This window comes from Pelophylax lessonae (genome assembly GCF_965119305.1).
Source record: "Pelophylax lessonae genome assembly, chromosome: 1".
NCBI lineage: Eukaryota > Metazoa > Chordata > Amphibia > Anura > Ranidae > Pelophylax > Pelophylax lessonae.
In genome coordinates, this window is record NC_138768.1 from 118194970 (window position 1) to 118208930 (window position 13961).

The 13961-nt window shown below is 38.2% G+C and overlaps 1 protein-coding gene across 1 annotated transcript in view; it reads left to right on the forward strand.

The window, feature by feature from the left end:
• The window catches only part of ADAMTS6 (ADAM metallopeptidase with thrombospondin type 1 motif 6), a 448695-nt gene that overhangs the window by 294918 nt on the left and 139816 nt on the right, over window positions 1-13961 (forward strand). The gene's annotated exons all lie outside the window — the stretch shown is intronic.

Genomic DNA, 13961 nt, shown 5'->3' on the forward strand with positions numbered 1-13961 from the left:
GTGAGACAGTAGCAGATGGATGCAGGAAGGTTTAGGAATGTTGTATGGTAGCAGATGACAGAATAGCAGGTGGACATACAAAAGAGATCAACCCAGTGCAGAAAAGTAGCAGTAGTCTCAAGAGCTAGCAATCTAGTTATGCAGATGTGATAAACAGTCTTTACTATGCAGAGCTAGATAGTGTAAGCTTAGTATAAGTTTATAGAGAATTCCCCTGCGGGGTACTTAGCACTATTAGCGATACAGCCGAAGGGTGGTTCAGGAGAGGCGGATGATCCAGTAACGGGATACAGGGATCAGAGCGGCGAGGTTCAGTCAGCGAGGTAAGCTTGCAAGCATGGAAGCTTCAAGCAAGGTTAGCATCCAGGTAAGGGTGTTTGAACGAACACATGTGAGTGAGAACCGGCGCTTTAAATAGCCATCTAGTCCGGCGCTGGGTGATGACAGCTCCAGTCTTAAAGGTGTATGCGCACCTTTCCAAAAGTAAATGGTGGGGCGCATACACTTGTGGAAAGTGTAATTTAGGGTACCAAAGGTACCGGAACATTACAAATATACTGTGTTAAATGTGCACTAATGCACAGAAATTTACTGCATTAAATGTGCACTAACGCACAGAAATATACTGCATTAAATGTGCAGTAACGCACTGAAATATACTGCCTTAAATGTGCAGTATCGCACAGAAATTTACTGCATTAAACATGCACTAATGCACTGAAATATACTGCACTAAACGGCACTTAACGCACTGAAATATACTGTGTTAAATGTGCACTAATGCACAGAAATTTACTGCATTAAATGTGCACTAACGCACAGAAATATACTGCATTAAACTTGCACTAATGTACGGAAATATACTGCAGTAACGCACTGAAATATTCTGCATTAAGCATGCACAAAAGTACAGAAATATACTGTGTTAATCGGCACATAACGCACTGAAATTTACTGTATTAAATGGCACGTAACGCACAGAAATAGTCTGTGTTAAACGTGCAGTAACACACATAAATATACTAACACACTGAACTATAATGCAGTAAACCTGCCCTGACAAAACAAACTGACACTAAAGTAAAAAAAGAATGGTCACTACACTCACACTGACTGAACTATCAATAGATTCACACTAAACTGACCCTCTGCACTGACAATGGAAGCACAAAAGTACACTATAGCACACTAATTCTCTAGTAGCACTGAACAGAGCCCTGTTCTATCTCTCTCCACGCTGATATCACACTACAAATGAAAGAATACTTTTATAGTGTGGGGTGGGGCTATGAGCAATGAGCCATGATTGGATAGAGTAATTATTACTTTCTCCAATCATGGCTCTGACAGTGCTCTGTGCCCTGATTGGGCAAAGCTTTCATGACTTCAGGCAATCAAGGCTTCCAATGCACTGTGCGGCGGTGCAGTGCATTGTAGTAAGTTGACGGGCCGAACAAACCGTCAACCCCCCCCCCCCCGATAATTTGGGTGTTCGAATGGGCGAACATGCTCGGGCCTGGACCGTTCGCCCATCCCTACTGACCCTGAAGGGCTCTTTCCTCCTGTTGAAATATGTGCATCTAAAACAGTGCAGATGCTCCTTATTGCTTGAGAGGTAAAACACAGTGTTTTACCATGTTTAAAGGACCAATACTTCATTCTTTGTCTCAAAAGGGTGCATATCACTTGGGGCACTGTTGGCTATTACTGTATCAAGTTATAATTTACCTTATTCATTTTATATTGTATCTATGTCATCTATTCCACAAAAACTGAATCAAAATATAATATTGTAATTCTGATACAACCCATATAGTCTACAGTATTTTGTCTACAAAAAATTGATCAGCACAGGGCAAACATCTAGCGTGTAAACCCCCTACCACTCCTAGGTCTCATTCATAACAGCAGCTGCGCTGCCCAGTGCAAGAGCAAAGCACTGTGCCTAATGTCCTATTGCTTCAGTTCACACCAACGCACTGAGATGCTTCCTAACAACGCATAGCACAGATATAAAAAACTCTCCAGCGCACTCGTGGTATGTTCACAACTGCGCTCGTGCTACAGTTTGAATAGGCCCTCAATCTACAAATCATCTTAAATCAGATTTGTTTCAAAATGTTTAAATGTAACATAGTGGCATGGGGAAGTCTGGAGCAGTGCTGGATTTCTTAGCTCACTTTACTGTTCAAATTTTTTTTTTCTGCTTTAGTAAGCAGACTCACAAGGTGCGTGTGCATCACTAGACAGATTTCCTTCCAACATTACTAGCCACATTAAGTTTCTCTGCCTTGACATTTACCCTTTATCTACTGTATCCTATCTGTTCCTCTGCTGTGTCTTCAGTTGTTGACCAGACCATATCTGCCTCACCCACTGTACGCACAAGAGTCACAGTATGAAGGCTGGGTGCATCCTTCTAACCATGTAGGGTGGGACACAGTGTTATGGTACTCAATTGTACTGATTATAAGACTAATTTGGTGAATACAGCTGTACTGATCCAACTGCATGAACATCCACCATTTCTAAGGTTTGGGACAAAATTAAATCTAAAGATTTGGATAGAGTGGGGTAGGATTAGAACCTCTATCAGCATTGTTTTGCTGTCTGGGTCACCCATTTTTTATCCTGGTGACCATCGATATCAGCAGACATGGTTTAGGGCACAATGAGTGCATATGAAGGGACAGGCAAGTGCACATGAAATTGCCCGTCTTCCTGGTTTGCTACAGGGATATAGGATTGGTAGGTGGTCCCCCTGGACATCCACTGGGCCCTGGGCTTATGCCTACTTTACCATGTGGACGATCCTGTTCTGTAACCGGAAGAAAAGGAAAATCCAAAATTTTGAGTTGTCTCTGAAAAGGAATAAGGAAGAAATCTACCAGTGATGACACCTTTTCTGGTGACATTTATCTGACAGGGGATTTCTCTGATTTAAAAGAGATATCCTTTCATTCATGTTGTGCCCACAGGACAGAAAATTCAAGCAAAAGTAACAAAAAAAACTGTGGCAGGGGTTTTACCCATTTCCACTCTATCCAAACAAAAAACCCCCCAAAGATTTGACTTTGACATTGTTTGAGACTAAGGATGATCGAACTTTTGAAAAGTTCGGTTCGGCCAGAACATCCGAACTTCACAAAAGTTCGGCCCGGATTTCAGAACCCCATTGAAATCAATGGGACCCGAACTTCGGTAATCAAAAAACACAATTTTGAAGCCCCAAAACCCAATAAATGCCCCTAAAAAGTGCCTAGGGTTCTGGGTCATGCCCCATTAACTATTAATCACACAAAAAAAGTTCTTAAAAATTGTCATTTTTGATAAAAAAGCCAATTATTGAAAAAATTAAAAAAAAAAGAGAGAGATTTTTTTATTTTGACTTTGGATTTAGTATCTGGGGGGTCTAAAAGGTGTGCATGTGAAGTTTTAGCTCTGTAGCATGTCCAGAACCATGAAAAAAAAAAAGATAATTTTTCAGTAGAACAGGGATGTGGGTCGGGACCCTCCTTTAACTTTAACACCTATATGATCTTTTTTCTGGTTCTGGACATGCTACAGAGCTGAAACTTCACAGGTACACCTTTTAGACCACCCAGGCACAAAATCACACAAAAAAAGTTCTTAAAAATTGTAATTTTTGATAAAAAAAGCCAATTATTGAAAAAATTAAAAAAAAAGAGAGATTTTTTGATTTTTGACTTTGGATTTAGTATCTGGGGGGTCTAAAATGTGTGCATGTGAAGTTTCAGCTCTGTAGCATGTCCAGAACCAGAAAAAAAAGATCGTTTGTATTAGAAAACTTTCTGACAGGGGTTGGCTCCGCTCCTGTAACACCTTGCCGGTTTAATAGAAGGCATTTTTTTGGGATCTTTGCAGTCAGGAAAAACATCTGAACTTGTGTATAGTGGTACTGTGCACAAGTTTTGATGTTTTGCCTGCCTCCAAAAACCCCCAAAAAATGCCAGCAAAAACACACCTGGGCATTTTTTTTTTGACGCTAGCGTTTTTTTGCCATTTTTTGGGGTTCTTTTGAGGCAGGCAAAACATCTGAACTTGTGTATAGTGGTATATATACACACATACATATATTTATATAAACACCTAGACATATATAGGTGTGATAGTAGAAGAAATATATTACTGTAAATGATTTCATTAGCGCAAGCATATATTTCTGCTACTATCACACCTATATATGTCTAGGTGTGTATATAAATATATGGATGTGTGTATATACACCACTATACACAAGTTCAGATGTTTTGCCTGCCTCAAAAGAACCCCAAAAAATGCCAAAAAAAACGCTAGCGTCAAAAAAAAAAATGCCCAGGTGTGTATTTGCTGGCATTTTTTGGGGGTTTTTGGAGGCAGGCAAAACATCAGAACTTGTGCACAGTACCAATATATACAAGTTCAGATGTTTTTCCTGACTGCAAAGATCCCAAAAAAATGCCTTCTATTAAACCAGCAAGGTGTTACAGGAGCGGAGCCAACCCCCTGTCAGAAAGTTTTCTAATACAAACAATCTTTTTTTTTCTGGTTCTGGACATGCTACAGAGCTGAAACTTCACATGTACAATTTTTAGACCCCCCAGATCTGAAATCCAAAGTAAAAATCAAAAAATCTCTTTTTTTTATTTTTTTTTTAAATTTTTTCAATAATTGGCTTTTTTATCAAAAATGACAATTTGTAAGAACTTTTTTTGTGTGATTTTGTGTCTGGGGGGTCTAAAAGGTGTACCTGTGAAGTTTCAGCTCTGTAGCATGTCCAGAACCATAAAAAAAAGGAAAACTTTCTGACAGGGGGTTGGCTCCGCTCCTGTAACACCTTGCCGGTTTAATAGAAGGCATTTTTTTGGGATCTTTGCAGTCAGGAAAAACATCTGAACTTGTGTATAGTGGTACTGTGCACAAGTTCAGATGTTTTACCTGCCTCCAAAACCCCCCAAAAAATGACAGCAAAAACACACCTGGGCATTTTTTTTTTGACGCTAGTTTTTTTTGGCATTTTTTTGGGTTCTTTTGAGGCAGGCAAAACATCTGAACATGTGTATAGGGGGTATATATAGACATATATGTCTGAATATATACCCCTAGACATATATAGGTGTGATAGTAGCAGAAATATATTACTGTAAATGAATTTATTTCTGCTACTATCACACCTATATATGTCTAGGGGTATATATTCAGACATATATATATATATATATATATATATATATATATATATATATATATATACCCCCCATACACATGTTCAGATGTCATGTCTGACATCAAACATGTCCTCAAAAAAGCACTGGCAGTGGCAGCCCCTGCAGCATAAAAAATGCTTGGCTGGTGAGAAGCCATATGCCTGTCCCGAAGCTATTCAGAGAAATGATCATTTCTCTATAGCGGTCACCCTGCTATGGAAGGGTTTTGTCACCCTGCCATAGCAGTCACTGCCAGTTAACCCTACACTACACTACGGTCCCCTGACACTTAACACTTTCCCTACAGAAACTAAATTTTTGAAGCTAACTAAAGTGTAAAGGAGCACTCTAACTACACTAGATATCCCTTTCCACACACTAATAAATGCTAAATGACACTTTTAAAGTAAAATTAACAGAACTGCTTTCACTCTCTTCCATGTCCAGTATAACAATGCTAGGAATATGGCGGGGGCGATCTTATATACTGGGGGGCGTATTCACTAATGATTGGTCTAGGGACCCCCTAGTCACTCCAATAACATTCCTAGCATTCTCCTGCCCCCTCAATTGGCTTTTGCTAATGGTTCTGGTCCAATCACGGGCTTTTAAAGCCCATTTCCTGAAGCATTGCATTTTGGGCGGTTCTGGTTGCCGAATTCCGAACTTTTTGGGCACAAAGTTCTAAATTCGGCCGAACCTCGAACACCCAATGTTCGGCCCGAACCGATGGTGGACCCGAACCGTTCGATCATCTCTATTTGAGACCATTAATGAATATCTATAGTCACTAATAAATGAAACAATAGATGTTTAAATAGCTCACTCCCCATGTAACAACTTGTGGCGTCCATCCCAAAAAAGGTTAAATACAAAATCAAGTCCCAAGTAAGGATTTGACAAAAAAGCGGGGAAAGGGATTTTGTGATGCCAAAAAAGTGTACGGACCATAAAGGGTAAGGGACAATGTAATTGTATAAAAAAGTTTTTTAAATCTTTTTTATTTTCCATGGACATTGTGTAAAGTCTGAAATGTTTTTATAGATGTATATGTTACAATACCATTATTGTGGATTATGATGTTTTTTTATTACTATTAAGACACTGTCTTTTTATTGATGCGTTAAAAAAAAGATTTAAAAAACTTTTTTATACAATTACATTGTCCCTTACCCTTTATGGTCCTTACACTTTTTTGGCATCACAACATCCCTTTCCTTGCTTTTTTGTCAAATCCCTACTTGGGACTTGATTGTGTATTTAAACAATAGATGTTTATTAAAGAGGTCTTTTTCTTAAATGATAATTACTAAGTGCATTAAACCCATCAGAATGCACTCTTCCAAAGTCTAACCAGTACATGATTAATTCTGTTTGGTTAAGAATAAAAATTCTTAATTGAATGAGACACTATTTGTGTTCCAAATCTTACAGTATAGTGATTATGTGTATCTTCTATCCATTTACCGTCATTATAACTTCATAGGCAGAGACATCAATCTCCATTTCCTGGCAGCAATTTGCTTTGCAAGATGTTTTATTTCTGTCAGGATCCTAATAGAGGTAATTATATGAAGACCAGGAGACTTTTATTAAAATACAGCATTTGTCAGATAAGTGTGAGTGACACTGGATCCAAAAGAAGATGATTCGTTGGGACTTAGATGTTCTAGAAATAAGGAGCAAAAAAAAACTAGAATTAATTTGCAGTTAGTTGAAATGTCTCCAGGTCTTTCTCTATTTGGTGAATCTGTGCCATTTGTTTTACAGCTATACTTACTTTGTTCTCATTTTTATGAATGGTGGCTTTTCTCTTTCTGAAATCCCATAGCTGCCTCATCTGGGAATCTGGCCATAGTCCCACTGACCGGCTCTCACCCTCTGTCTCCTCTTGTCTTCTCAGCATTTCTTCGCAGGCTGACGTAATTTAATTCGCATATACATAGCCAATTGCATGAGGGTTGAGCTACTGTATTTGACCTGGAGAAACCATACAGATTCTCTGTAGCAATCAGATGCCATTAGACTGCTAGAGGCATTTTTGTTTATTGTGGATTGGGGTTACCCTATGGGTTCAATTGTTGGGAAGACATTAAAGTGCTCTCTCTCATTTTATCATTCATTATGCAACCACAAAAAACTCCTAGAACACCCAAGCGGCTGTTATTCGTTTGGCAGTGAGCTGAATGACAAAGAGTCTTTCATGCAACCAGCAGTGAACAAGATGAATCCAAGACTGTGGGACTGAATGTTTAACTACATCTCTATCTTGTCTCTGAGTATTTTAGCAAGCGGTGGGATTCTTCGTATGTGGTTGACTTATAAAGTTTGCCAAATTCCGGAGGACATTTTTTCCCCCAAAATGTTGTATGGTATTCTTGTAAACATTCTCAGTTATGTCAAATATGTCTAGAAAGGTGAAAATGTATCTCTCCTTGTATAACAAACTAACCAGCTGTTAGTCTATGCTGAGTGTATTGCTAAATAAACAGGCAAAAAATTTGGGGGAGTGTATTGAAATACTCCTCTGGTCCAATGACAGTCTTGTTTTATGTATGGTAATGTGCTTATATGGATTTTTTGAGTCGATATAGCTTTCCAATAACTGAAACTCCAGCACTGGAAAACAAGTCTACTACATATGTATATTGCAAGAATTGTAGTATACTTTATTACAGATTCCTTCTGGAATCTGTTCCAGGTATAATACTAATACATTTTTTTATATGAACTGCCAAAAAAGTTTAGACTGAAATCTCACTCTGAGCTTGACAGTCAATGTCACAAACCACAGATATCTATTTCCTTTAGTGATGACTCAGCTGTCTCGCACGAGCAGGGGGAGGAGACACATCCAGGCAATTTTGCTGAGAGATAGCTTCTAAATGGGAGATTAACACTTTATTAAGTTGCTATTTGGCTGGTGTAAATTTATCACTGAACCGATCAGAACTGTTCTAGTAAATACTTACATTTTGTGATTTATTCATATTTCAGTTTTGTTTCTAAACTTCTTTTTCTCAGAAAGATAGAATCACACTTTTAATGTAATTACTACATTTAAATAAAAGTGTCAGACAGCAAGGCAAGGGACAGTTTTTTTTGTAGTCAGATGACTCATGGCCCTCTGGTTCCTGGACTGGCTCGACTGCTTCCTGACATCAGTTTTATTTTGACAATCCATAAGTTAAAGGTTAAATACAGCTGTTGGAGATTTAGTACTTCGCTATGACGGAGTGTCATATGGAAACAAATCTCTCTATTCTGCCCAATTGCTAGTGAGGTGGAAACATAACATGGTATTAAACCCAAATATAAAAATGTATTATATTGTAGTTTATCAATTCTCAGATTGATTCTTAGATGTGGTGGCTGCACTGGTTTTTTTCACCTATTGACATGGCCAGTAAGTCTGTTATTTTTCAACATCCTAATACAGGCCAAGCTCTCCCAAGCTTTAATTTATTATAGTCAAGTCCATCTAAATCTGCTAGTACATCTAATACTACTCTCTCCCCAGATTGACAATGCTGCAGTTCAAAAGTGTCTCTATTGCTTTTCCATTGGAGTGGAGACCCCTTAAGAAATCAAGCTGGTTACTGGCCAGATAACCAGGTTAAAATAAAAGGAAAAAATCCTACAAAACAATCTTTCATTTATTTTTATTATTCACAGCAAACTCCCCCATCCATGTTTCCTTGCTTTATTTTGGTGAGAAATCATTTTGAAACCCCACTTTCCCCCAGCATTTCCAGCCATGGCCATCTTGAGTAAGGGCAAATTATTCATGTAGCATTAATTCCCTAGAATCCATCCAATCCATGCCCTTAACTCAGACATTCGGGTAGGAGGGTGTGCTTCCCTCCTGAAAACTTCTGGGATGTATGGGGTCATTTACCTAGGCCTGAAAACCAGTGAGGAGATGTAAAAAAAAGTTTAAAACCAGTAAATATGATATCATTTACTATTATCTATTTACTAATGCCAGCAGCATAAGGATCAAAAATAGTCAATGTTGATTGAAAGAGTGAAGTTTCTCTTTAATAACGCTTTAATCATTTGAGAGAACTGGCTAATTAATGATTACGCCAAATGTTGGGACTTTGGAGTCTGCAACAGCTGTGGTTGCAGTTTGTGTACATTCTTGTGCAATTGCGATCTGTCCCAGCCTGGACCACTAGTGTGTAACATATCCTTCCTGATTGGCAAATCATCTACTATAGAAAATAATCATTCTAAGGCAGGTCAATGGCACACTCATAGTCTACATCATCATATGTGTGAAAGTAGAGTCCAATCCTAGTGAGCTCTCAATTTTTATGGTAGAAAAATGTTGATCAATTCAAGTCCATTTTTCATCTCCAAAACCCTAGTTATTTAAAGAAATCTGATTCAATTCAAGAATATATGTTTTCATTACTGGCAAGCAGATGTCTTTATGATTCATTATAGTTTAGAAATACTATTGTTTTCTCTTGGGCTTTTTAGCAATCCCCTTCAGTGGTGTGCCAGGCTGCTGCACTACACCTCTTTGGGGACCAGTTGGGATGCCCACACACGTTCATACTATCATACTACCCCTCCCATGTTTATCCCCCTCCCTATCATCAAGTTATATGTGTTTGGATTATTATTCTACTTTTACCTGCCTTCGCTGAGGATTGTCCTCCCGTACCAAATGTTACTCATTGCTTGATCCTGCATGGTCGTTTCCATGCTTCATGTTTGATGCACCTATCTTGTTGAAAACATTTACTAGCTGCACTTATACCTGTTTACTTGTTCTGTACTCAACCTTTTTCTCAATAAAATATTTGAACAATAAATACTATTGTTTTTTTTTTTTTTTTTTTTGGAAACACTACAAAGCTGGCTTGCTAATTTTGCGCCATGTTTTTTTGGTTGAGTACATGATACATCATTCACCACACTGATAAAAACCCTTCTACTCTCTTTGCCTGACCACTTGCCTGATCATGCAGCATTTCCTTATATTATCTAAATTATCCATCTTCAGGTAACAGTAAGATTTTACCATATTTATAGCATGGTAAATGTTATTGTCATCTTCCACGATCAGATAGTGGTTTCAGATGGCCAAAAGATTATTCTGTAAATGATTCTCTATTGACATCTGCTCACTTGGCCGAGGTCAGTTTAACTTTATACTAATCACAAGTTGAATTAAGATTTGAACCATTTGCATGTGTGTATGGTAGCATTTGTCTGCTACACCCACGACTATAAAAATGAAGGTATAATACAAAATGCTGTGCAAAAAATATCATAAATCCATAATGTGATCAACATCCAATGTGTATATACATAAAATTAAATAAGGAGTAATGAGCAATAGGTAAAAATGATAAACGGTGTGAACAAAATTATATATGTATATATATGTGGCCAATGTGTAAATAAAAATCACATATACATAAATGAAATATTATCCAATGGTGCCAAATTTTACTAAAATAAATGTCGGTATATGATAACCACTTATAAAGTGCCAATAGTGCTGAATAAAACTACTACTGATAAATTATTGCAAAGTTCATAATGTGCAAAAAAACAGTTCTTGTTGAATCAGTGCAAATAAATGGATCTGGATTCTCCAAAAAAGTGCCAATAGTGCGGAGTAAGCAATAGTCAGATAGCTTAATCGCATAGTCGCATGTCTTAAGGTGAGCGCCCATTCACAAGGGGGTGCAAGTTTTGCTTTGACACTTTATTACCTCGGCACTTTGGAAGCACTGGTCACTTTATGTGACCTTGTCATCTGCCAACTCCGCACCATTGGCACTTTTTTGGAGAATCCAGATCCATTTATTTGCACTGATTCAACAAGAACTGTTGTTTTTGCACATTATGAACTTCACACTAATTTATCAGTAGTAGTTTTATTCAGCACTATTGGCACTTTATAAGTGGTTATCATATACCGGCACTTGTTTTATCTAAATTTGGCACCATTGGAGATATTTCCTTTATGTATATGTGATTTTTATTTACACATTGGGCACATATATATACATATACAATTTTGTTCACACCGTTTATCGTTTTTACCTATTGCTCAATACTCCTTATTTAATTTTATGTATATACACATTGGATGTTGATCACATTATGGATTTATAATATTTTTGCGCAGCATTTTGTATTATATATTATTTACACTGTGTGAGATAGTGGATTGTTTACAGCAATTATATCATTAATTGGTTGCTGGTAGGATTTATTGATTATATAAAAATGAAGGGTCTGGGTTCAACCAATTTTCCTATAAATGTGTCCTTGTAAGTTAAAGGTTTGCATGTTTGGGGGCTGTGATGCTAGTGCTGCCTTATTGTATGCTACAGCTACTAAGGGGTGTCAGCTGATTGTTTAGCATAACATTGTAAGCTGTGCATTTTGGTTGTACCAGCATGTAAATTGCTGATGAAGCAGAACAGTGTGTTACAGCACCTGACCCTGCTTGTAATGCTTGTGTGCTTAGTTGGCATAACACTTGGCCAGCGCTGTTATTCTTTCTAAAAAGGAGTTTTGTATAAACAGAACTCTGACTGATTGTAACAGTTCCAATTAGAGAGTGTCAGCACTGCGGGGTCAGTTTGAAAAATGACGAGGAGGAAAGGTGTAAAGAGACACATCCGCATGAGTCTGTCAAAGTAATCGGTTTGTTGGAAAACAAGTTAGTGCAGTTTGGCACCCCATGAAATGTTGGGATTTCATAAAGTACAAAATAGCCCATCCTTAACTCAGAACCTATTCATGTGTGTTGTTGATGTAAACTTTGTCTCTTCGATGGTCATAATTATATATTGCTAATTGTTCTGTTAGAACTGTAGGCGTGTGTAACAACATAGATGGCATCAGACGTATGAAGCTGAACTAACGTAAATGCCTTTTAGCCCCAAGTAGAAAAAGCAACACAACTCAAAACTGCATACATATGTTGGTTATCAGATGTGATGCCACTCTCATGTTCTGTGCTGTAGTCCTAAAAATGTTTTGCCCCATTTACCGGAAATTACATGGGATTTTACCTCAATATTTTCTAACACTTCTGCACAATTAAAGGTTTCCTTCTTAACTGCCTTCACTAAGCAAGGCCTGTGAGGGGTCATGGTACACTGTCTGAGTCACAACCTGGAAGGCTGTGCTTTCCCACACCTCCAAGTGAACCCAATATACACTTCTCTTCACAGTCTATCTTACCTAGTTCCTAATTTGGTCATTTACATACAAACCAGGGGAGTTACTTCTTCCAGAGTATATTACACTCCTAAAACCATTTCCCAGTTGAGATCCCTTCATTTTCAAGCCAGAAACTAGGAAGCATGGACTGATGGGGCATTTGTTCTTTGGGAGGGGGTACTAAAAATGCAAAATCCGGTGCATCTCTGCACAAAGACCAATCCACTTGCAGATTTTATTGTCAAAGCCGAATTGAACAAGTTTAAGTTCGAAGCTGATTGGCTACCATACACAGCTGCACTGGGTTCTGATTGCTCCAGTTTTAGTTAATATTCCCCTCTGGGTTCCTAACTCTATTTGAGGCAAAGAGGAGACTTGGTATGTGATAAAGACGTCATTGGATTGTGTTTAAAGTTACAACAATGAAAGTAAAAATTATGGTATTGTGTGTTTCCATTATTTTTTCACCATGCAGAAGTTATGTAGCCTAATTGCCAATCACGGGGATAAAGTGTGCTGCAGATTATCTCCCAATGGCAAACATTTTCACCTGTGTACTGTGGAACATTGCAACACTAACCCCAGTGCTTTAGGAGGGGTGTCCATTTTTTGGAAGCCCAAGGCTCAAAGATATGTGGGCTGGTGGCTACTGTTTGTTCTGGGCATACCTGTCTACATACCTGATTAGCAGAGGAGGAAGGGCATCTTTGTAGAGATAAAGTAAAATATAACCCTCCCAGTAACAAGCCTTTAAAAAAAAAAAAAAAAAAAAACAGGATCAGGACCACGGAGAGCGCAAAATATTTCTAAATTTGCAAAAATGTACATGAGAATGTTGAATCATGGGAAAATTGTAAAAATTGTAAGGAACCCATAAGCATAGGAGTTGCCATTGTGGACCTGTTTCTCAGGGAACAGGCCCCCATTACTTAGGGAGTCAAAGACTTAGAACAAGTAGGATTTTCAGTCTGCATGTTTGGTACAAGCCAGCAGCTTGCTAGGTAGTAAAATCAAGATCAGGATGAGAGTCCTAGAGCATGTCAGCAAACATGTCAGCAGTTGAAGCTCTTTTATTACAGGATGGCTTTAAGATATAGTCATACACAAATGATATCCTGTTTTTTCATTATATTATGGATGCTCTCTAGTGACCAACTTATTTTCTGATTATACTTGTCTCTGCTGCCATTTTGTTTCTGTCAGAAAAACATTAACGTGTGCATTTCTGTTCTTGTGGCTGTCTGTCTGTCAGGCAGTACAGCCGAAAAGTCCAAAAATTGAGACCGCACTCAAGGTAGTAAGATGAAAGCAAATGAACTCCTTTATTCCTCATAAATGAAGCAAACAGACAGTGCACAAACAGACGTGTCGGGTTGACGCGTTTCACGATGCTGTAGGTCGCTTACTCATAACCACACACTGTCAGGCAGCACAGCCACCATTATTCCTTAACAACTGCAGCGGGAAGAAAACCACTTAGCTGGTAGGCCAACCAGAAAATGTTTTGTTTGCCTTTCAGTGAAAGTCTGTTGTCCATAAATATTTTCTCTTTCT